General features: G+C 48.6%; 10 non-coding genes across 10 annotated transcripts; all 10 read right to left on the bottom strand.

Moving 5' to 3' along the window:
- Positions 1 to 1,328: 1,328 nt before the first annotated feature.
- On the bottom strand, positions 1,329 to 1,440 carry TRNAL-CAA (transfer RNA leucine (anticodon CAA)). The gene is made up of 2 exons: positions 1,403 to 1,440; positions 1,329 to 1,374 (listed from the first exon to the last, which is right to left on the bottom strand). It is a non-coding gene; the product is annotated as a tRNA-Leu (tRNA).
- A 768-nt stretch (positions 1,441 to 2,208) lies between these two features.
- Positions 2,209 to 2,280, bottom strand: TRNAP-AGG (transfer RNA proline (anticodon AGG)). The gene has a single exon. It is a non-coding gene; the product is annotated as a tRNA-Pro (tRNA).
- Positions 2,281 to 5,782: 3,502 nt separating this feature from the next.
- TRNAP-AGG (transfer RNA proline (anticodon AGG)) lies at positions 5,783 to 5,854 on the bottom strand. Its single transcript has one exon. It is a non-coding gene; the product is annotated as a tRNA-Pro (tRNA).
- A 3,504-nt stretch (positions 5,855 to 9,358) lies between these two features.
- On the bottom strand, positions 9,359 to 9,430 carry TRNAP-AGG (transfer RNA proline (anticodon AGG)). The gene has a single exon. It is a non-coding gene; the product is annotated as a tRNA-Pro (tRNA).
- A 2,631-nt stretch (positions 9,431 to 12,061) lies between these two features.
- TRNAL-CAA (transfer RNA leucine (anticodon CAA)) lies at positions 12,062 to 12,173 on the bottom strand. The gene is made up of 2 exons: positions 12,136 to 12,173; positions 12,062 to 12,107 (listed from the first exon to the last, which is right to left on the bottom strand). It is a non-coding gene; the product is annotated as a tRNA-Leu (tRNA).
- A 768-nt stretch (positions 12,174 to 12,941) lies between these two features.
- Positions 12,942 to 13,013, bottom strand: TRNAP-AGG (transfer RNA proline (anticodon AGG)). Its single transcript has one exon. It is a non-coding gene; the product is annotated as a tRNA-Pro (tRNA).
- Positions 13,014 to 15,635: 2,622 nt separating this feature from the next.
- Positions 15,636 to 15,747, bottom strand: TRNAL-CAA (transfer RNA leucine (anticodon CAA)). The gene is made up of 2 exons: positions 15,710 to 15,747; positions 15,636 to 15,681 (listed from the first exon to the last, which is right to left on the bottom strand). It is a non-coding gene; the product is annotated as a tRNA-Leu (tRNA).
- A 768-nt stretch (positions 15,748 to 16,515) lies between these two features.
- Positions 16,516 to 16,587, bottom strand: TRNAP-AGG (transfer RNA proline (anticodon AGG)). The gene has a single exon. It is a non-coding gene; the product is annotated as a tRNA-Pro (tRNA).
- Positions 16,588 to 20,090: 3,503 nt separating this feature from the next.
- On the bottom strand, positions 20,091 to 20,162 carry TRNAP-AGG (transfer RNA proline (anticodon AGG)). The gene has a single exon. It is a non-coding gene; the product is annotated as a tRNA-Pro (tRNA).
- Positions 20,163 to 23,665: 3,503 nt separating this feature from the next.
- On the bottom strand, positions 23,666 to 23,737 carry TRNAP-AGG (transfer RNA proline (anticodon AGG)). Its single transcript has one exon. It is a non-coding gene; the product is annotated as a tRNA-Pro (tRNA).
- Between the last annotated feature and the right edge of the window lie 75 nt (positions 23,738 to 23,812).

Raw genomic sequence — 23,812 nt, forward strand, 5'->3', positions numbered from 1 at the left:
GATGAGGGCCAATGTTCATGACGCTCAAAGCTGAGCCTTCCGGAACACAATCTCTTCCCTTGGAAGAAAGGAACTGGGATCACTTTCATTCCAAGAGGTGATTTCAGAACTGGACCCGAAATTACCATGGAGAAGCACTGTGCATTTAATGTTCCTACGAGCACTGCTGCTCCAGCACAGAAAAGCAGTTGCAAAGAAATCTCGCATACCTTCATGATGCTGAACCGTCTCGACGCCAGTATAAAGCATGTATTGCATTGCAACATGACATCTTACAAGAGTGAAAAGCAGAAATACTCCTGTTTAAAACACAGACTGAACCTCTAAAGGTAGGGGTTTGTCTGGGATTTGAACCGAGGTCCTCTCACACCCGAAGCGAGAATCATACCCCTATACCAACTAGACTGCCGCTGCATAGTCATTTGAAACATCTTCTGAAGCGTCTTTCAGAAAAGCAGGGCCATTTGGAGGCTCTCTCTCTCTAAGCGTGCCATAGCAATTGATGTTTTCTGTCAAGGATTTTTTGTTTGTCTCTAGCAAGGCAAGAGGTAGTCAAAATGCCCTGTGCCAGTGAGCTGAACTAGGGGACTGATGTGAAAAGCAGACCCTTTCTGGTAGTTGTAACCCGCTGCTAGTCATGGACCCTTGCACCTTAGATTTCCCAACCAGAAGCACTGAAGGGCCTGCTAGCTCTTGAGCCAGAGGAGCATGCCTCTTGGATTCAAGCACACTTGCTCGGTCAGCGCTCGATCAGGCGAGATTTATATTAGTGGCTCATAGGCCTGAAACACTCACCTGGGAGACGCAGGGTGGCTGATTTCCCGGAATGGCCCTTGATGGGGAAATCACCTCCTTTCCCCCGCCTCATTTCAGAATTGTGTGCTAGTCGCAAGACAGTGTTCAGGGGTTCATGGGTACTGCCTACTCCCAGCTGCCTCTCTGTCTTCTTCATGTAAATTGCAAGTCACGAGGAGGCACCATTGCCAATATGCTCCGCCCACCTAACCAAGAAACCTAGTTTGAGCTTGTCTGCCTGTGTTGTTGCAGGGGCAGAGTCTTCTTTGCCCAAAAGGTGGCAGGAGAGCCTCACTTCAAACGATAGAATCAACTGCTTAAGTAGAAACCAGCATGGTAGTTACTGTCATAAAGTGCAGCTCTAACAGAAGGTGTGCCTGAGACGCCCCTTCCAGTAATACACAGAATTTTGATTGAGGGCCCAGCCGATGGGTTGGTGGATTTCTCCTCACATGCCACAGCAGCTTCCAAAGATAGTGGTGTGAGGAGCTGGCTCTGCAAGCAGAGCAAGATTTAAGGGAAGAAAATACACCTGTCAGAAGTGGGATTTGAACCCACGCCTCCATGAAGAGACCAGAAGGCTCAGCTTCACTGAAGATCAAGCTCTCTTGAGTCTGGCGCCTTAGACCACTCGGCCATCCTGACAGCCAAAACAGTGTGCAGGTCGGACTCTTCAGTCTGCACTTGTTGATTTTGCCGCTTGCAATGTTCCTATCAAAGTCACAGCTTTAAAGGCCCCACAATATAACATGGCCAAGAAAAAAAAAAAAAAACAGAACAAGAAACAATGCACATGCACGACCACCGAGGGATGCAGATAACTTTTTAGCGTCCTGCAATAGTAAAGCACGTTTTACACAGGTCACAAGTTTTTAAAGGTCATTTCTGTCTAAGTGTGCATTGAGAGAGACTGAGGTTTTAGGGAGCAAACACAAAAGCTGCTGCTGCCAAGTGTTTCTGCCCGGTCTCAAACCGGGGACTTTTCGCGTGTGAGGCGAACGTGATAACCACTACACTACAGAAACAAGCTTGCTGATTTGACTGAAGGAGCACAGTTCCCCTCATATGTTTGCACGATTTCCTCTATACTTTATCAGCAGTTGCTCGGAATGCGAGGGGTAAGTGTGAAAATTGCAGCGGTGTCGGCCAGCATGCATACACTCAGACGTCCTGAAAAATCCCATAGCTGCGGGCAGAGACAGACAAATATCTGATGCCTAAATGCAAGGAAGGAGAGCCTGTGAAATCATCACACAGGGCGCACTGAGAGCAAGCAGGAAGGAAGCCAAGGCATTGTAATCCATTTTTCGCCTGAGGCAAAAAATATGTTTTGCGCAACAATGCTTCGAGTAAAATGAGAAATGTTGAGGGGTTGTGTATTTTGAGCAGGATTTGATTGTTTTCCGCTAAAATGGGCTCGTCCGGGATTTGAACCCGGGACCTCTCGCACCCTAAGCGAGAATCATACCCCTAGACCAACGAGCCTGGGCACAGAAATGCAACGGCTCCGACCCTGCTCGGAGGATTGGTGACAGAGAGTGGGAGACTACATCCCAAAGCAAGAAACTGCACATGGTGCTCTCTTTTGCAGTACGACTAGAGTCATTTGCATGGTCTTCATCGAACATGACATAAAAAGCCTCTATCCTTTAGACATTTTGGCCCAGATTTACAAGAAAATGACTAAGCGCGACGCTGTGCCAAATTTGCAAGCCCCACGTGCCGTCATTTTCAAAATGCAGGAAAGCGCCGTATTTAGTAGAATACAGCGCACCCCTGTGCTTCCCCCTGCGCCAGCTCTAAATTAGCTGCTGAGCGCCAACGCAGCCGTTCTTGCACCATGGTACAAGGATGACTGCGTTGAGGGGGAAATTGTTTTTGTGCAGGAAGGGAAACCTTCCTGCCCCAAAAAAAAATCTTCAATGGTGATTTGCTCTTACTTCTATGTGTGCTGCAGAATGCATCACACATAGAAAGAGCAAAAACAAGGAGAAATGAAAACATTTCTCCTCAGTGCGCCACTCTAACGACACCCCTGGGATGGCGTTGGATTTTGGCGCTGACGCAGATTTACGCCAACTCCTAAATCTGGAGCAGCATCAAAATGCTATGGTGTTGCTGTGGCACACTCCCAACAACACCCATTGCACGCCCCTTCCAGGGAACGCGCTGTGTGCTAAGGGGCCGTATTTACAAGGTGGTGTTAAGCCACAAAAAGTGGCTGAACGCCATCTTGTAAATACCGCGCAGTGCATAGTGCCACCGGAGGCGTCACTAAAAGTGATGCTCCGGTGGCGATAGGGCCTTGTAAGTCTGGCACTTTATTTGCTCAAGGTGTGTGTTCTTGGTGAGGGCAGGAAAGCTATTTTCGCTCTCGTACCTTCCTTCCTTGGCTGGCTTGAATGCTGTAGGCTCAGGCTTCATTGCAAAGGTCAACCAGTGAGCAACTGACTGCCGTAAGCTGGCGCAACTCCTCTTGGTGAGCTGTGACAGATGCCCCAGGAGCGTAGTACCTCACGATGGTGAGGGATAGACACAGTCTCTTTTATCTCAGCTTGCCTGTCAGGTGAGGCAGGAAATGCAAATACTGTGAAAAAGCCCAGCGACTCGAACCAGGGACCTTTCGCATGTGAGGTGCGCATGATAACCACTACACTACACAAGCAGACACACTTGCCGGCTTGCTTCATGTGGCTATGCATTGTACTGGAACCACCACACTATGGAAACAGACACACCTGCTTGCTTTATGTGGCTATGCATTGGACTGGGATGCAAGGATGAGGGCCAATGTTCATGACGCTCAAAGCTGAGCCTTCCGGAACACAATCTCTTCCCTTGGAAGAAAGGAACTGGGATCACTTTCATTCCAAGAGGTGATTTCAGAACTGGACCCGAAATTACCATGGAGAAGCACTGTGCATTTAATGTTCCTACGAGCACTGCTGCTCCAGCACAGAAAAGCAGTTGCAAAGAAATCTCGCATACCTTCATGATGCTGAACCGTCTCGACGCCAGTATAAAGCATGTATTGCATTGCAACATGACATCTTACAAGAGTGAAAAGCAGAAATACTCCTGTTTAAAACACAGACTGAACCTCTAAAGGTAGGGGTTTGTCTGGGATTTGAACCGAGGTCCTCTCACACCCGAAGCGAGAATCATACCCCTATACCAACTAGACTGCCGCTGCATAGTCATTTGAAACATCTTCTGAAGCGTCTTTCAGAAAAGCAGGGCCATTTGGAGGCTCTCTCTCTCTAAGCGTGCCATAGCAATTGATGTTTTCTGTCAAGGATTTTTTGTTTGTCTCTAGCAAGGCAAGAGGTAGTCAAAATGCCCTGTGCCAGTGAGCTGAACTAGGGGACTGATGTGAAAAGCAGACCCTTTCTGGTAGTTGTAACCCGCTGCTAGTCATGGACCCTTGCACCTTAGATTTCCCAACCAGAAGCACTGAAGGGCCTGCTAGCTCTTGAGCCAGAGGAGCATGCCTCTTGGATTCAAGCACACTTGCTCGGTCAGCGCTCGATCAGGCGAGATTTATATTAGTGGCTCATAGGCCTGAAACACTCACCTGGGAGACGCAGGGTGGCTGATTTCCCGGAATGGCCCTTGATGGGGAAATCACCTCCTTTCCCCCGCCTCATTTCAGAATTGTGTGCTAGTCGCAAGACAGTGTTCAGGGGTTCATGGGTACTGCCTACTCCCAGCTGCCTCTCTGTCTTCTTCATGTAAATTGCAAGTCACGAGGAGGCACCATTGCCAATATGCTCCGCCCACCTAACCAAGAAACCTAGTTTGAGCTTGTCTGCCTGTGTTGTTGCAGGGGCAGAGTCTTCTTTGCCCAAAAGGTGGCAGGAGAGCCTCACTTCAAACGATAGAATCAACTGCTTAAGTAGAAACCAGCATGGTAGTTACTGTCATAAAGTGCAGCTCTAACAGAAGGTGTGCCTGAGACGCCCCTTCCAGTAATACACAGAATTTTGATTGAGGGCCCAGCCGATGGGTTGGTGGATTTCTCCTCACATGCCACAGCAGCTTCCAAAGATAGTGGTGTGAGGAGCTGGCTCTGCAAGCAGAGCAAGATTTAAGGGAAGAAAATACACCTGTCAGAAGTGGGATTTGAACCCACGCCTCCATGAAGAGACCAGAAGGCTCAGCTTCACTGAAGATCAAGCTCTCTTGGGTCTGGCGCCTTAGACCACTCGGCCATCCTGACAGCCAAAACAGTGTGCAGGTCGGACTCTTCAGTCTGCACTTGTTGATTTTGCCGCTTGCAATGTTCCTATCAAAGTCACAGCTTTAAAGGCCCCACAATATAACATGGCCAAGAAAAAAAAAAAAAAACAGAACAAGAAACAATGCACATGCACGACCACCGAGGGATGCAGATAACTTTTTAGCGTCCTGCAATAGTAAAGCACGTTTTACACAGGTCACAAGTTTTTAAAGGTCATTTCTGTCTAAGTGTGCATTGAGAGAGACTGAGGTTTTAGGGAGCAAACACAAAAGCTGCTGCTGCCAAGTGTTTCTGCCCGGTCTCAAACCGGGGACTTTTCGCGTGTGAGGCGAACGTGATAACCACTACACTACAGAAACAAGCTTGCTGATTTGACTGAAGGAGCACAGTTCCCCTCATATGTTTGCACGATTTCCTCTATACTTTATCAGCAGTTGCTCGGAATGCGAGGGGTAAGTGTGAAAATTGCAGCGGTGTCGGCCAGCATGCATACACTCAGACGTCCTGAAAAATCCCATAGCTGCGGGCAGAGACAGACAAATATCTGATGCCTAAATGCCAGGAAGGAGAGCCTGTGAAATCATCACACAGGGCGCACTGAGAGCAAGCAGGAAGGAAGCCAAGGCATTGTAATCCATTTTTCGCCTGAGGCAAAAAATATGTTTTGCGCAACAATGCTTCGAGTAAAATGAGAAATGTTGAGGGGTTGTGTATTTTGAGCAGGATTTGATTGTTTTCCGCTAAAATGGGCTCGTCCGGGATTTGAACCCGGGACCTCTCGCACCCTAAGCGAGAATCATACCCCTAGACCAACGAGCCTGGGCACAGAAATGCAACGGCTCCGACCCTGCTCGGAGGATTGGTGACAGAGAGTGGGAGACTACATCCCAAAGCAAGAAACTGCACATGGTGCTCTCTTTTGCAGTACGACTAGAGTCATTTGCATGGTCTTCATCGAACATGACATAAAAAGCCTCTATCCTTTAGACATTTTGGCCCAGATTTACAAGAAAATGACTAAGCGCGACGCTGTGCCAAATTTGCAAGCCCCACGTGCCGTCATTTTCAAAATGCAGGAAAGCGCCGTATTTAGTAGAATACAGCGCACCCCTGTGCTTCCCCCTGCGCCAGCTCTAAATTAGCTGCTGAGCGCCAACGCAGCCGTTCTTGCACCATGGTACAAGGATGACTGCGTTGAGGGGGAAATTGTTTTTGTGCAGGAAGGGAAACCTTCCTGCCCCAAAAAAAAATCTTCAATGGTGATTTGCTCTTACTTCTATGTGTGCTGCAGAATGCATCACACATAGAAAGAGCAAAAACAAGGAGAAATGAAAACATTTCTCCTCAGTGCGCCACTCTAACGACACCCCTGGGATGGCGTTGGATTTTGGCGCTGACGCAGATTTACGCCAACTCCTAAATCTGGAGCAGCATCAAAATGCTATGGTGTTGCTGTGGCACACTCCCAACAACACCCATTGCACGCCCCTTCCAGGGAACGCGCTGTGTGCTAAGGGGCCGTATTTACAAGGTGGTGTTAAGCCACAAAAAGTGGCTGAACGCCATCTTGTAAATACCGCGCAGTGCATAGTGCCACCGGAGGCGTCACTAAAAGTGATGCTCCGGTGGCGATAGGGCCTTGTAAGTCTGGCACTTTATTTGCTCAAGGTGTGTGTTCTTGGTGAGGGCAGGAAAGCTATTTTCGCTCTCGTACCTTCCTTCCTTGGCTGGCTTGAATGCTGTAGGCTCAGGCTTCATTGCAAAGGTCAAACAGTGAGCAACTGACTGCCGTAAGCTGGCGCAACTCCTCTTGGTGAGCTGTGACAGATGCCCCAGGAGCGTAGTACCTCACGATGGTGAGGGATAGACACAGTCTCTTTTATCTCAGCTTGCCTGTCAGGTGAGGCAGGAAATGCAAATACTGTGAAAAAGCCCAGCGACTCGAACCAGGGACCTTTCGCATGTGAGGTGCGCATGATAACCACTACACTACACAAGCAGACACACTTGCCGGCTTGCTTCATGTGGCTATGCATTGTACTGGAACCACCACACTATGGAAACAGACACACCTGCTTGCTTTATGTGGCTATGCATTGGACTGGGATGCAAGGATGAGGGCCAATGTTCATGACGCTCAAAGCTGAGCCTTCCGGAACACAATCTCTTCCCTTGGAAGAAAGGAACTGGGATCACTTTCATTCCAAGAGGTGATTTCAGAACTGGACCCGAAATTACCATGGAGAAGCACTGTGCATTTAATGTTCCTACGAGCACTGCTGCTCCAGCACAGAAAAGCAGTTGCAAAGAAATCTCGCATACCTTCATGATGCTGAACCGTCTCGACGCCAGTATAAAGCATGTATTGCATTGCAACATGACATCTTACAAGAGTGAAAAGCAGAAATACTCCTGTTTAAAACACAGACTGAACCTCTAAAGGTAGGGGTTTGTCTGGGATTTGAACCGAGGTCCTCTCACACCCGAAGCGAGAATCATACCCCTATACCAACTAGACTGCCGCTGCATAGTCATTTGAAACATCTTCTGAAGCGTCTTTCAGAAAAGCAGGGCCATTTGGAGGCTCTCTCTCTCTAAGCGTGCCATAGCAATTGATGTTTTCTGTCAAGGATTTTTTGTTTGTCTCTAGCAAGGCAAGAGGTAGTCAAAATGCCCTGTGCCAGTGAGCTGAACTAGGGGACTGATGTGAAAAGCAGACCCTTTCTGGTAGTTGTAACCCGCTGCTAGTCATGGACCCTTGCACCTTAGATTTCCCAACCAGAAGCACTGAAGGGCCTGCTAGCTCTTGAGCCAGAGGAGCATGCCTCTTGGATTCAAGCACACTTGCTCGGTCAGCGCTCGATCAGGCGAGATTTATATTAGTGGCTCATAGGCCTGAAACACTCACCTGGGAGACGCAGGGTGGCTGATTTCCCGGAATGGCCCTTGATGGGGAAATCACCTCCTTTCCCCCGCCTCATTTCAGAATTGTGTGCTAGTCGCAAGACAGTGTTCAGGGGTTCATGGGTACTGCCTACTCCCAGCTGCCTCTCTGTCTTCTTCATGTAAATTGCAAGTCACGAGGAGGCACCATTGCCAATATGCTCCGCCCACCTAACCAAGAAACCTAGTTTGAGCTTGTCTGCCTGTGTTGTTGCAGGGGCAGAGTCTTCTTTGCCCAAAAGGTGGCAGGAGAGCCTCACTTCAAACGATAGAATCAACTGCTTAAGTAGAAACCAGCATGGTAGTTACTGTCATAAAGTGCAGCTCTAACAGAAGGTGTGCCTGAGACGCCCCTTCCAGTAATACACAGAATTTTGATTGAGGGCCCAGCCGATGGGTTGGTGGATTTCTCCTCACATGCCACAGCAGCTTCCAAAGATAGTGGTGTGAGGAGCTGGCTCTGCAAGCAGAGCAAGATTTAAGGGAAGAAAATACACCTGTCAGAAGTGGGATTTGAACCCACGCCTCCATGAAGAGACCAGAAGGCTCAGCTTCAACTGAAGATCAAGCTCTCTTGAGTCTGGCGCATTAGACCACTCGGCCATCCTGACAGCCAAAACAGTGTGCAGGTCGGACTCTTCAGTCTGCACTTGTTGATTTTGCCGCTTGCAATGTTCCTATCAAAGTCACAGCTTTAAAGGCCCCACAATATAACATGGCCAAGAAAAAAAAAAAAAAAACAGAACAAGAAACAATGCACATGCACGACCACCGAGGGATGCAGATAACTTTTTAGCGTCCTGCAATAGTAAAGCACGTTTTACACAGGTCACAAGTTTTTAAAGGTCATTTCTGTCTAAGTGTGCATTGAGAGAGACTGAGGTTTTAGGGAGCAAACAAAAAAGCTGCTGCTGCCAAGTGTTTCTGCCCGGTCTCAAACCGGGGACTTTTCGCGTGTGAGGCGAACGTGATAACCACTACACTACAGAAACAAGCTTGCTGATTTGACTGAAGGAGCACAGTTCCCCTCATAAGTTTGCACGATTTCCTCTATACTTTATCAGCAGTTGCTCGGAATGCGAGGGGTAAGTGTGAAAATTGCAGCGGTGTCGGCCAGCATGCATACACTCAGACGTCCTGAAAAATCCCATAGCTGCGGGCAGAGACAGACAAATATCTGATGCCTAAATGCCAGGAAGGAGAGCCTGTGAAATCATCACACAGGGCGCACTGAGAGCAAGCAGGAAGGAAGCCAAGGCATTGTAATCCATTTTTCGCCTGAGGCAAAAAATATGTTTTGCGCAACAATGCTTCGAGTAAAATGAGAAATGTTGAGGGGTTGTGTATTTTGAGCAGGATTTGATTGTTTTCCGCTAAAATGGGCTCGTCCGGGATTTGAACCCGGGACCTCTCGCACCCTAAGCGAGAATCATACCCCTAGACCAACGAGCCTGGGCACAGAAATGCAACGGCTCCGACCCTGCTCGGAGGATTGGTGACAGAGAGTGGGAGACTACATCCCAAAGCAAGAAACTGCACATGGTGCTCTCTTTTGCAGTACGACTAGAGTCATTTGCATGGTCTTCATCGAACATGACACAAAAAGCCTCTATCCTTTAGACATTTTGGCCCAGATTTACAAGAAAATGACTAAGCGCGACGCTGTGCCAAATTTGCAAGCCCCACGTGCCGTCATTTTCAAAATGCAGGAAAGCGCCGTATTTAGTAGAATACAGCGCACCCCTGTGCTTCCCCCTGCGCCAGCTCTAAATTAGCTGCTGAGCGCCAACGCAGCCGTTCTTGCACCATGGTACAAGGATGACTGCGTTGAGGGGGAAATTGTTTTTGTGCAGGAAGGGACACCTTCCTGCCCAAAAAAAAAATCTTCAATGGTGATTTGCTCTTACTTCTATGTGTGCTGCAGAATGCATCACACATAGCAAGAGCAAAAACAAGGAGAAATGAAAACATTTCTCCTCAGTGCGCCACTCTAACGACACCCCTGGGATGGCGTTGGATTTTGGCGCTGACGCAGATTTACGCCAACTCCTAAATCTGGAGCAGCATCAAAATGCTATGGTGTTGCTGTGGCACACTCCCAACAACACCCATTGCACGCCCCTTCCAGGGAACGCGCTGCGTGCTAAGGGGCCGTATTTACAAGGTGGTGTTAAGCCACAAAAAGTGGCTGAACGCCATCTTGTAAATACCGCGCAGTGCATAGTGCCACCGGGGCGTCACTAAAAGTGATGCTCCGGTGGCGATAGGGCCTTGTAAGTCTGGCACTTTATTTGCTCAAGGTGTGTGTTCTTGGTGAGGGCAGGAAAGCTATTTTCGCTCTCGTACCTTCCTTCCTTGGCTGGCTTGAATGCTGTAGGCTCAGGCTTCATTGCAAAGGTCAAACAGTGAGCAACTGACTGCCGTAAACTGGCGCAACTCCTCTTGGTGAGCTGTGACAGATGCCCCAGGAGCGTAGTACCTCACGATGGTGAGGGATAGACACAGTCTCTTTTATCTCAGCTTGCCTGTCAGGTGAGGCAGGAAATGCAAATACTGTGAAAAAGCCCAGCGACTCGAACCAGGGACCTTTCGCATGTGAGGTGCGCATGATAACCACTACACTACACAAGCAGACACACTTGCCGGCTTGCTTCATGTGGCTATGCATTGTACTGGAACCACCACACTATGGAAACAGACACACCTGCTTGCTTTATGTGGCTATGCATTGGACTGGGATGCAAGGATGAGGGCCAATGTTCATGACGCTCAAAGCTGAGCCTTCCGGAACACAATCTCTTCCCTTGGAAGAAAGGAACTGGGATCACTTTCATTCCAAGAGGTGATTTCAGAACTGGACCCGAAATTACCATGGAGAAGCACTGTGCATTTAATGTTCCTACGAGCACTGCTGCTCCAGCACAGAAAAGCAGTTGCAAAGAAATCTCGCATACCTTCATGATGCTGAACCGTCTCGACGCCAGTATAAAGCATGTATTGCATTGCAACATGACATCTTACAAGAGTGAAAAGCAGAAATACTCCTGTTTAAAACACAGACTGAACCTATAAAGGTAGGGGTTTGTCTGGGATTTGAACCGAGGTCCTCTCACACCCGAAGCGAGAATCATACCCCTATACCAACTAGACTGCCGCTGCATAGTCATTTGAAACATCTTCTGAAGCGTCTTTCAGAAAAGCAGGGCCATTTGGAGGCTCTCTCTCTCTAAGCGTGCCATAGCAATTGATGTTTTCTGTCAAGGATTTTTTGTTTGTCTCTAGCAAGGCAAGAGGTAGTCAAAATGCCCTGTGCCAGTGAGCTGAACTAGGGGACTGATGTGAAAAGCAGACCCTTTCTGGTAGTTGTAACCCGCTGCTAGTCATGGACCCTTGCACCTTAGATTTCCCAACCAGAAGCACTGAAGGGCCTGCTAGCTCTTGAGCCAGAGGAGCATGCCTCTTGGATTCAAGCACACTTGCTCGGTCAGCGCTCGATCAGGCTCGATCAGGCGAGATTTATATTAGTGGCTCATAGGCCTGAAACACTCACCTGGGAGACGCAGGGTGGCTGATTTCCCGGAATGGCCCTTGATGGGGAAATCACCTCCTTTCCCCCGCCTCATTTCAGAATTGTGTGCTAGTCGCAAGACAGTGTTCAGGGGTTCATGGGTACTGCCTACTCCCAGCTGCCTCTCTGTCTTCTTCATGTAAATTGCAAGTCACGAGGAGGCACCATTGCCAATATGCTCCGCCCACCTAACCAAGAAACCTAGTTTGAGCTTGTCTGCCTGTGTTGTTGCAGGGGCAGAGTCTTCTTTGCCCAAAAGGTGGCAGGAGAGCCTCACTTCAAACGATAGAATCAACTGCTTAAGTAGAAACCAGCATGGTAGTTACTGTCATAAAGTGCAGCTCTAACAGAAGGTGTGCCTGAGACGCCCCTTCCAGTAATACACAGAATTTTGATTGAGGGCCCAGCCGATGGGTTGGTGGATTTCTCCTCACATGCCACAGCAGCTTCCAAAGATAGTGGTGTGAGGAGCTGGCTCTGCAAGCAGAGCAAGATTTAAGGGAAGAAAATACACCTGTCAGAAGTGGGATTTGAACCCACGCCTCCATGAAGAGACCAGAAGGCTCAGCTTCACTGAAGATCAAGCTCTCTTGAGTCTGGCGCCTTAGACCACTCGGCCATCCTGACAGCCAAAACAGTGTGCAGGTCGGACTCTTCAGTCTGCACTTGTTGATTTTGCCGCTTGCAATGTTCCTATCAAAGTCACAGCTTTAAAGGCCCCACAATATAACATGGCCAAGAAAAAAAAAAAAAAACAGAACAAGAAACAATGCACATGCACGACCACCGAGGGATGCAGATAACTTTTTAGCGTCCTGCAATAGTAAAGCACGTTTTACACAGGTCACAAGTTTTTAAAGGTCATTTCTGTCTAAGTGTGCATTGAGAGAGACTGAGGTTTTAGGGAGCAAACACAAAAGCTGCTGCTGCCAAGTGTTTCTGCCCGGTCTCAAACCGGGGACTTTTCGCGTGTGAGGCGAACGTGATAACCACTACACTACAGAAACAAGCTTGCTGATTTGACTGAAGGAGCACAGTTCCCCTCATATGTTTGCACGATTTCCTCTATACTTTATCAGCAGTTGCTCGGAATGCGAGGGGTAAGTGTGAAAATTGCAGCGGTGTCGGCCAGCATGCATACACTCAGACGTCCTGAAAAATCCCATAGCTGCGGGCAGAGACAGACAAATATCTGATGCCTAAATGCCAGGAAGGAGAGCCTGTGAAATCATCACACAGGGCGCACTGAGAGCAAGCAGGAAGGAAGCCAAGGCATTGTAATCCATTTTTCGCCTGAGGCAAAAAATATGTTTTGCGCAACAATGCTTCGAGTAAAATGAGAAATGTTGAGGGGTTGTGTATTTTGAGCAGGATTTGATTGTTTTCCGCTAAAATGGGCTCGTCCGGGATTTGAACCCGGGACCTCTCGCACCCTAAGCGAGAATCATACCCCTAGACCAACGAGCCTGGGCACAGAAATGCAACGGCTCCGACCCTGCTCGGAGGATTGGTGACAGAGAGTGGGAGACTACATCCCAAAGCAAGAAACTGCACATGGTGCTCTCTTTTGCAGTACGACTAGAGTCATTTGCATGGTCTTCATCGAACATGACATAAAAAGCCTCTATCCTTTAGACATTTTGGCCCAGATTTACAAGAAAATGACTAAGCGCGACGCTGTGCCAAATTTGCAAGCCCCACGTGCCGTCATTTTCAAAATGCAGGAAAGCGCCGTATTTAGTAGAATACAGCGCACCCCTGTGCTTCCCCCTGCGCCAGCTCTAAATTAGCTGCTGAGCGCCAACGCAGCCGTTCTTGCACCATGGTACAAGGATGACTGCGTTGAGGGGGAAATTGTTTTTGTGCAGGAAGGGAAACCTTCCTGCCCCAAAAAAAAATCTTCAATGGTGATTTGCTCTTACTTCTATGTGTGCTGCAGAATGCATCACACATAGAAAGAGCAAAAACAAGGAGAAATGAAAACATTTCTCCTCAGTGCGCCACTCTAACGACACCCCTGGGATGGCGTTGGATTTTGGCGCTGACGCAGATTTACGCCAACTCCTAAATCTGGAGCAGCATCAAAATGCTATGGTGTTGCTGTGGCACACTCCCAACAACACCCATTGCACGCCCCTTCCAGGGAACGCGCTGTGTGCTAAGGGGCCGTATTTACAAGGTGGTGTTAAGCCACAAAAAGTGGCTGAACGCCATCTTGTAAATACCGCGCAGTGCATAGTGCCACCGGAGGCGTCACTAAAAGTGATGCTCCGGTGGCGATAGGGCCTTGTAAGTCTGGCACTTTATTTGCTCAAGGTGTGTGTTCTTGGTGAGGGCAGGAAAGCTATTTTCGCTCTCGTACCTTCCTTCCTTGGCTGGCTTGAATGCTGTAGGCTCAGGCTTCATTGCAAAGGTCAAACAGTGAGCAACTGACTGCCGTAAGCTGGCGCAACTCCTCTTGGTGAGCTGTGACAGATGCCCCAGGAGCGTAGTACCTCACGATGGTGAGGGATAGACACAGTCTCTTTTATCTCAGCTTGCCTGTCAGGTGAGGCAGGAAATGCAAATACTGTGAAAAAGCCCAGCGACTCGAACCAGGGACCTTTCGCATGTGAGGTGCGCATGATAACCACTACACTACACAAGCAGACACACTTGCCGGCTTGCTTCATGTGGCTATGCATTGTACTGGAACCACCACACTATGGAAACAGACACACCTGCTTGCTTTATGTGGCTATGCATTGGACTGGGATGCAAGGATGAGGGCCAATGTTCATGACGCTCAAAGCTGAGCCTTCCGGAACACAATCTCTTCCCTTGGAAGAAAGGAACTGGGATCACTTTCATTCCAAGAGGTGATTTCAGAACTGGACCCGAAATTACCATGGAGAAGCACTGTGCATTTAATGTTCCTACGAGCACTGCTGCTCCAGCACAGAAAAGCAGTTGCAAAGAAATCTCGCATACCTTCATGATGCTGAACCGTCTCGACGCCAGTATAAAGCATGTATTGCATTGCAACATGACATCTTACAAGAGTGAAAAGCAGAAATACTCCTGTTTAAAACACAGACTGAACCTCTAAAGGTAGGGGTTTGTCTGGGATTTGAACCGAGGTCCTCTCACACCCGAAGCGAGAATCATACCCCTATACCAACTAGACTGCCGCTGCATAGTCATTTGAAACATCTTCTGAAGCGTCTTTCAGAAAAGCAGGGCCATTTGGAGGCTCTCTCTCTCTAAGCGTGCCATAGCAATTGATGTTTTCTGTCAAGGATTTTTTGTTTGTCTCTAGCAAGGCAAGAGGTAGTCAAAATGCCCTGTGCCAGTGAGCTGAACTAGGGGACTGATGTGAAAAGCAGACCCTTTCTGGTAGTTGTAACCCGCTGCTAGTCATGGACCCTTGCACCTTAGATTTCCCAACCAGAAGCACTGAAGGGCCTGCTAGCTCTTGAGCCAGAGGAGCATGCCTCTTGGATTCAAGCACACTTGCTCGGTCAGCGCTCGATCAGGCGAGATTTATATTAGTGGCTCATAGGCCTGAAACACTCACCTGGGAGACGCAGGGTGGCTGATTTCCCGGAATGGCCCTTGATGGGGAAATCACCTCCTTTCCCCCGCCTCATTTCAGAATTGTGTGCTAGTCGCAAGACAGTGTTCAGGGGTTCATGGGTACTGCCTACTCCCAGCTGCCTCTCTGTCTTCTTCATGTAAATTGCAAGTCACGAGGAGGCACCATTGCCAATATGCTCCGCCCACCTAACCAAGAAACCTAGTTTGAGCTTGTCTGCCTGTGTTGTTGCAGGGGCAGAGTCTTCTTTGCCCAAAAGGTGGCAGGAGAGCCTCACTTCAAACGATAGAATCAACTGCTTAAGTAGAAACCAGCATGGTAGTTACTGTCATAAAGTGCAGCTCTAACAGAAGGTGTGCCTGAGACGCCCCTTCCAGTAATACACAGAATTTTGATTGAGGGCCCAGCCGATGGGTTGGTGGATTTCTCCTCACATGCCACAGCAGCTTCCAAAGATAGTGGTGTGAGGAGCTGGCTCTGCAAGCAGAGCAAGATTTAAGGGAAGAAAATACACCTGTCAGAAGTGGGATTTGAACCCACGCCTCCATGAAGAGACCAGAAGGCTCAGCTTCACTGAAGATCAAGCTCTCTTGAGTCTGGCGCCTTAGACCACTCGGCCATCCTGACAGCCAAAACAGTGTGCAGGTCGGACTCTTCAGTCTGCACTTGTTGATTTTGCCGCTTGCAATGTTCCTATCAAAGTCACAGCTTTAAAGGCCCCACAATATAACTTGGCCAAGAAAAAAAAAAAAAAACAGAACAAGAAACAATGCACATGCACGACCACCGAGGGATGCAGATAACTTTTTAGCGTCCTGCAATAGTAAAGCACGTTTTACACAGGTCACAAGTTTTTAAAGGTCATTTCTGTCTAAGTGTGCATTGAGAGAGACTGAGGTTTTAGGGAGCAAACACAAAAGCTGCTGCTGCCAAGTGTTTCTGCCCGGTCTCAAACCGGGGACTTTTCGCGTGTGAGGCGAACGTGATAACCACTACACTACAGAAACAAGCTTGCTGATTTGACTGAAGGAGCACAGTTCCCCTCATATGTTTGCACGATTTCCTCTATACTTTATCAGCAGTTGCTCGGAATGCGAGGGGTAAGTGTGAAAATTGCAGCGGTGTCGGCCAGCATGCATACACTCAGACGTCCTGAAAAATCCCATAGCTGCGGGCAGAGACAGACAAATATCTGATGCCTAAATGCCAGGAAGGAGAGCCTGTGAAATCATCACACAGGGCGCACTGAGAGCAAGCAGGAAGGAAGCCAAGGCATTGTAATCCATTTTTCGCCTGAGGCAAAAAATATGTTTTGCGCAACAATGCTTCGAGTAAAATGAGAAATGTTGAGGGGTTGTGTATTTTGAGCAGGATTTGATTGTTTTCCGCTAAAATGGGCTCGTCCGGGATTTGAACCCGGGACCTCTCGCACCCTAAGCGAGAATCATACCCCTAGACCAACGAGCCTGGGCACAGAAATGCAACGGCTCCGACCCTGCTCGGAGGATTGGTGACAGAGAGTGGGAGACTACATCCCAAAGCAAGAAACTGCACATGGTGCTCTCTTTTGCAGTACTACTAGAGTCATTTGCATGGTCTTCATCGAACATGACATAAAAAGCCTCTATCCTTTAGACATTTTGGCCCAGATTTACAAGAAAATGACTAAGCGCGACGCTGTGCCAAATTTGCAAGCCCCACGTGCCGTCATTTTCAAAATGCAGGAAAGCGCCGTATTTAGTAGAATACAGCGCACCCCTGTGCTTCCCCCTGCGCCAGCTCTAAATTAGCTGCTGAGCGCCAACGCAGCCGTTCTTGCACCATGGTACAAGGATGACTGCGTTGAGGGGGAAATTGTTTTTGTGCAGGAAGGGAAACCTTCCTGCCCCAAAAAAAAATCTTCAATGGTGATTTGCTCTTACTTCTATGTGTGCTGCAGAATGCATCACACATAGAAAGAGCAAAAACAAGGAGAAATGAAAACATTTCTCCTCAGTGCGCCACTCTAACGACACCCCTGGGATGGCGTTGGATTTTGGCGCTGACGCAGATTTACGCCAACTCCTAAATCTGGAGCAGCATCAAAATGCTATGGTGTTGCTGTGGCACACTCCCAACAACACCCATTGCACGCCCCTTCCAGGGAACGCGCTGTGTGCTAAGGGGCCGTATTTACAAGGTGGTGTTAAGCCACAAAAAGTGGCTGAACGCCATCTTGTAAATACCGCGCAGTGCATAGTGCCACCGGAGGCGTCACTAAAAGTGATGCTCCGGTGGCGATAGGGCCTTGTAAGTCTGGCACTTTATTTGCTCAAGGTGTGTGTTCTTGGTGAGGGCAGGAAAGCTATTTTCGCTCTCGTACCTTCCTTCCTTGGCTGGCTTGAATGCTGTAGGCTCAGGCTTCATTGCAAAGGTCAAACAGTGAGCAACTGACTGCCGTAAGCTGGCGCAACTCCTCTTGGTGAGCTGTGACAGATGCCCCAGGAGCGTAGTACCTCACGATGGTGAGGGATAGACACAGTCTCTTTTATCTCAGCTTGCCTGTCAGGTGAGGCAGGAAATGCAAATACTGTGAAAAAGCCCAGCGACTCGAACCAGGGACCTTTCGCATGTGAGGTGCGCATGATAACCACTACACTACACAAGCAGACACACTTGCCGGCTTGCTTCATGTGGCTATGCATTGTACTGGAACCACCACACTATGGAAACAGACACACCTGCTTGCTTTATGTGGCTATGCATTGGACTGGGATGCAAGGATGAGGGCCAATGTTCATGACGCTCAAAGCTGAGCCTTCCGGAACACAATCTCTTCCCTTGGAAGAAAGGAACTGGGATCACTTTCATTCCAAGAGGTGATTTCAGAACTGGACCCGAAATTACCATGGAGAAGCACTGTGCATTTAATGTTCCTACGAGCACTGCTGCTCCAGCACAGAAAAGCAGTTGCAAAGAAATCTCGCATACCTTCATGATGCTGAACCGTCTCGACGCCAGTATAAAGCATGTATTGCATTGCAACATGACATCTTACAAGAGTGAAAAGCAGAAATACTCCTGTTTAAAACACAGACTGAACCTATAAAGGTAGGGGTTTGTCTGGGATTTGAACCGAGGTCCTCTCACACCCGAAGCGAGAATCATACCCCTATACCAACTAGACTGCCGCTGCATAGTCATTTGAAACATCTTCTGAAGCGTCTTTCAGAAAAGCAGGGCCATTTGGAGGCTCTCTCTCTCTAAGCGTGCCATAGCAATTGATGTTTTCTGTCAAGGATTTTTTGTTTGTCTCTAGCAAGGCAAGAGGTAGTCAAAATGCCCTGTGCCAGTGAGCTGAACTAGGGGACTGATGTGAAAAGCAGACCCTTTCTGCTAGTTGTAACCCGCTGCTAGTCATGGACCCTTGCACCTTAGATTTCCCAACCAGAAGCACTGAAGGGCCTGCTAGCTCTTGAGCCAGAGGAGCATGCCTCTTGGATTCAAGCACACTTGCTCGGTCAGCGCTCGATCAGGCGAGATTTATATTAGTGGCTCATAGGCCTGAAACACTCACCTGGGAGACGCAGGGTGGCTGATTTCCCGGAATGGCCCTTGATGGGGAAATCACCTCCTTTCCCCCGCCTCATTTCAGAATTGTGTGCTAGTCGCAAGACAGTGTTCAGGGGTTCATGGGTACTGCCTACTCCCAGCTGCCTCTCTGTCTTCTTCATGTAAATTGCAAGTCACGAGGAGGCACCATTGCCAATATGCTCCGCCCACCTAACCAAGAAACCTAGTTTGAGCTTGTCTGCCTGTGTTGTTGCAGGGGCAGAGTCTTCTTTGCCCAAAAGGTGGCAGGAGAGCCTCACTTCAAACGATAGAATCAACTGCTTAAGTAGAAACCAGCATGGTAGTTACTGTCATAAAGTGCAGCTCTAACAGAAGGTGTGCCTGAGACGCCCCTTCCAGTAATACACAGAATTTTGATTGAGGGCCCAGCCGATGGGTTGGTGGATTTCTCCTCACATGCCACAGCAGCTTCCAAAGATAGTGGTGTGAGGAGCTGGCTCTGCAAGCAGAGCAAGATTTAAGGGAAGAAAATACACCTGTCAGAAGTGGGATTTGAACCCACGCCTCCATGAAGAGACCAGAAGGCTCAGCTTCACTGAAGATCAAGCTCTCTTGAGTCTGGCGCATTAGACCACTCGGCCATCCTGACAGCCAAAACAGTGTGCAGGTCGGACTCTTCAGTCTGCACTTGTTGATTTTGCCGCTTGCAATGTTCCTATCAAAGTCACAGCTTTAAAGGCCCCACAATATAACATGGCCAAGAAAAAAAAAAAAAAAACAGAACAAGAAACAATGCACATGCACGACCACCGAGGGATGCAGATAACTTTTTAGCGTCCTGCAATAGTAAAGCACGTTTTACACAGGTCACAAGTTTTTAAAGGTCATTTCTGTCTAAGTGTGCATTGAGAGAGACTGAGGTTTTAGGGAGCAAACACAAAAGCTGCTGCTGCCAAGTGTTTCTGCCCGGTCTCAAACCGGGGACTTTTCGCGTGTGAGGCGAACATGATAACCACTACACTACAGAAACAAGCTTGCTGATTTGACTGAAGGAGCACAGTTCCCCTCATATGTTTGCACGATTTCCTCTATACTTTATCAGCAGTTGCTCGGAATGCGAGGGGTAAGTGTGAAAATTGCAGCGGTGTCGGCCAGCATGCATACACTCAGACGTCCTGAAAAATCCCATAGCTGCGGGCAGAGACAGACAAATATCTGATGCCTAAATGCCAGGAAGGAGAGCCTGTGAAATCATCACACAGGGCGCACTGAGAGCAAGCAGGAAGGAAGCCAAGGCATTGTAATCCATTTTTCGCCTGAGGCAAAAAATATGTTTTGCGCAACAATGCTTCGAGTAAAATGAGAAATGTTGAGGGGTTGTGTATTTTGAGCAGGATTTGATTGTTTTCCGCTAAAATGGGCTCGTCCGGGATTTGAACCCGGGACCTCTCGCACCCTAAGCGAGAATCATACCCCTAGACCAACGAGCCTGGGCACAGAAATGCAACGGCTCCGACCCTGCTCGGAGGATTGGTGACAGAGAGTGGGAGACTACATCCCAAAGCAAGAAACTGCACATGGTGCTCTCTTTTGCAGTACGACTAGAGTCATTTGCATGGTCTTCATCGAACATGACATAAAAAGCCTCTATCCTTTAGACATTTTGGCCCAGATTTACAAGAAAATGACTAAGCGCGACGCTGTGCCAAATTTGCAAGCCCCACGTGCCGTCATTTTCAAAATGCAGGAAAGCGCCGTATTTAGTAGAATACAGCGCACCCCTGTGCTTCCCCCTGCGCCAGCTCTAAATTAGCTGCTGAGCGCCAACGCAGCCGTTCTTGCACCATGGTACAAGGATGACTGCGTTGAGGGGGAAATTGTTTTTGTGCAGGAAGGGACACCTTCCTGCCCAAAAAAAAAATCTTCAATGGTGATTTGCTCTTACTTCTATGTGTGCTGCAGAATGCATCACACATAGCAAGAGCAAAAACAAGGAGAAATGAAAACATTTCTCCTCAGTGCGCCACTCTAACGACACCCCTGGGATGGCGTTGGATTTTGGCGCTGACGCAGATTTACGCCAACTCCTAAATCTGGAGCAGCATCAAAATGCTATGGTGTTGCTGTGGCACACTCCCAACAACACCCATTGCACGCCCCTTCCAGGGAACGCGCTGCGTGCTAAGGGGCCGTATTTACAAGGTGGTGTTAAGCCACAAAAAGTGGCTGAACGCCATCTTGTAAATACCGCGCAGTGCATAGTGCCACCGGGGCGTCACTAAAAGTGATGCTCCGGTGGCGATAGGGCCTTGTAAGTCTGGCACTTTATTTGCTCAAGGTGTGTGTTCTTGGTGAGGGCAGGAAAGCTATTTTCGCTCTCGTACCTTCCTTCCTTGGCTGGCTTGAATGCTGTAGGCTCAGGCTTCATTGCAAAGGTCAAACAGTGAGCAACTGACTGCCGTAAACTGGCGCAACTCCTCTTGGTGAGCTGTGACAGATGCCCCAGGAGCGTAGTACCTCACGATGGTGAGGGATAGACACAGTCTCTTTTATCTCAGCTTGCCTGTCAGGTGAGGCAGGAAATGCAAATACTGTGAAAAAGCCCAGCGACTCGAACCAGGGACCTTTCGCATGTGAGGTGCGCATGATAACCACTACACTACACAAGCAGACACACTTGCCGGCTTGCTTCATGTGGCTATGCATTGTACTGGAACCACCACACTATGGAAACAGACACACCTGCTTGCTTTATGTGGCTATGCATTGGACTGGGATGCAAGGATGAGGGCCAATGTTCATGACACTCAAAGCTGAGCCTTCCGGAACACAATCTCTTCCCTTGGAAGAAAGGAACTGGGATCACTTTCATTCCAAGAGGTGATTTCAGAACTGGACCCGAAATTACCATGGAGAAGCACTGTGCATTTAATGTTCCTACGAGCACTGCTGCTCCAGCACAGAAAAGCAGTTGCAAAGAAATCTCGCATACCTTCATGATGCTGAACCGTCTCGACGCCAGTATAAAGCATGTATTGCATTACAACATGACATCTTACAAGAGTGAAAAGCAGAAATACTCCTGTTTAAAACACAGACTGAACCTCTAAAGGTAGGGGTTTGTCTGGGATTTGAACCGAGGTCCTCTCACACCCGAAGCGAGAATCATACCCCTATACCAACTAGACTGCCGCTGCATAGTCATTTGAAACATCTTCTGAAGCGTCTTTCAGAAAAGCAGGGCCATTTGGAGGCTCTCTCTCTCTAAGCGTGCCATAGCAATTGATGTTTTCTGTCAAGGATTTTTTGTTTGTCTCTAGCAAGGCAAGAGGTAGTCAAAATGCCCTGTGCCAGTGAGCTGAACTAGGGGACTGATGTGAAAAGCAGACCCTTTCTGGTAGTTGTAACCCGCTGCTAGTCATGGACCCTTGCACCTTAGATTTCCCAACCAGAAGCACTGAAGGGCCTGCTAGCTCTTGAGCCAGAGGAGCATGCCTCTTGGATTCAAGCACACTTGCTCGGTCAGCGCTCGATCAGGCGAGATTTATATTAGTGGCTCATAGGCCTGAAACACTCACCTGGGAGACGCAGGGTGGCTGATTTCCCGGAATGGCCCTTGATGGGGAAATCACCTCCTTTCCCCCGCCTCATTTCAGAATTGTGTGCTAGTCGCAAGACAGTGTTCAGGGGTTCATGGGTACTGCCTACTCCCAGCTGCCTCTCTGTCTTCTTCATGTAAATTGCAAGTCACGAGGAGGCACCATTGCCAATATGCTCCGCCCACCTAACCAAGAAACCTAGTTTGAGCTTGTCTGCCTGTGTTGTTGCAGGGGCAGAGTCTTCTTTGCCCAAAAGGTGGCAGGAGAGCCTCACTTCAAACGATAGAATCAACTGCTTAAGTAGAAACCAGCATGGTAGTTACTGTCATAAAGTGCAGCTCTAACAGAAGGTGTGCCTGAGACGCCCCTTCCAGTAATACACAGAATTTTGATTGAGGGCCCAGCCGATGGGTTGGTGGATTTCTCCTCACATGCCACAGCAGCTTCCAAAGATAGTGGTGTGAGGAGCTGGCTCTGCAAGCAGAGCAAGATTTAAGGGAAGAAAATACACCTGTCAGAAGTGGGATTTGAACCCACGCCTCCATGAAGAGACCAGAAGGCTCAGCTTCAACTGAAGATCAAGCTCTCTTGAGTCTGGCGCATTAGACCACTCGGCCATCCTGACAGCCAAAACAGTGTGCAGGTCGGACTCTTCAGTCTGCACTTGTTGATTTTGCCGCTTGCAATGTTCCTATCAAAGTCACAGCTTTAAAGGCCCCACAATATAACATGGCCAAGAAAAAAAAAAAAAAAACAGAACAAGAAACAATGCACATGCACGACCACCGAGGGATGCAGATAACTTTTTAGCGTCCTGCAATAGTAAAGCACGTTTTACACAGGTCACAAGTTTTTAAAGGTCATTTCTGTCTAAGTGTGCATTGAGAGAGACTGAGGTTTTAGGGAGCAAACAAAAAAGCTGCTGCTGCCAAGTGTTTCTGCCCGGTCTCAAACCGGGGACTTTTCGCGTGTGAGGCGAACGTGATAACCACTACACTACAGAAACAAGCTTGCTGATTTGACTGAAGGAGCACAGTTCCCCTCATATGTTTGCACGATTTCCTCTATACTTTATCAGCAGTTGCTCGGAATGCGAGGGGTAAGTGTGAAAATTGCAGCGGTGTCGGCCAGCATGCATACACTCAGACGTCCTGAAAAATCCCATAGCTGCGGGCAGAGACAGACAAATATCTGATGCCTAAATGCCAGGAAGGAGAGCCTGTGAAATCATCACACAGGGCGCACTGAGAGCAAGCAGGAAGGAAGCCAAGGCATTGTAATCCATTTTTCGCCTGAGGCAAAAAATATGTTTTGCGCAACAATGCTTCGAGTAAAATGAGAAATGTTGAGGGGTTGTGTATTTTGAGCAGGATTTGATTGTTTTCCGCTAAAATGGGCTCGTCCGGGATTTGAACCCGGGACCTCTCGCACCCTAAGCGAGAATCATACCCCTAGACCAACGAGCCTGGGCACAGAAATGCAACGGCTCCGACCCTGCTCGGAGGATTGGTGACAGAGAGTGGGAGACTACATCCCAAAGC

The sequence above is a fragment of the Pleurodeles waltl genome, unplaced genomic scaffold, assembly GCF_031143425.1.
Source record: "Pleurodeles waltl isolate 20211129_DDA unplaced genomic scaffold, aPleWal1.hap1.20221129 scaffold_72, whole genome shotgun sequence".
NCBI classification, from domain to species: Eukaryota; Metazoa; Chordata; class Amphibia; order Caudata; family Salamandridae; genus Pleurodeles; species Pleurodeles waltl.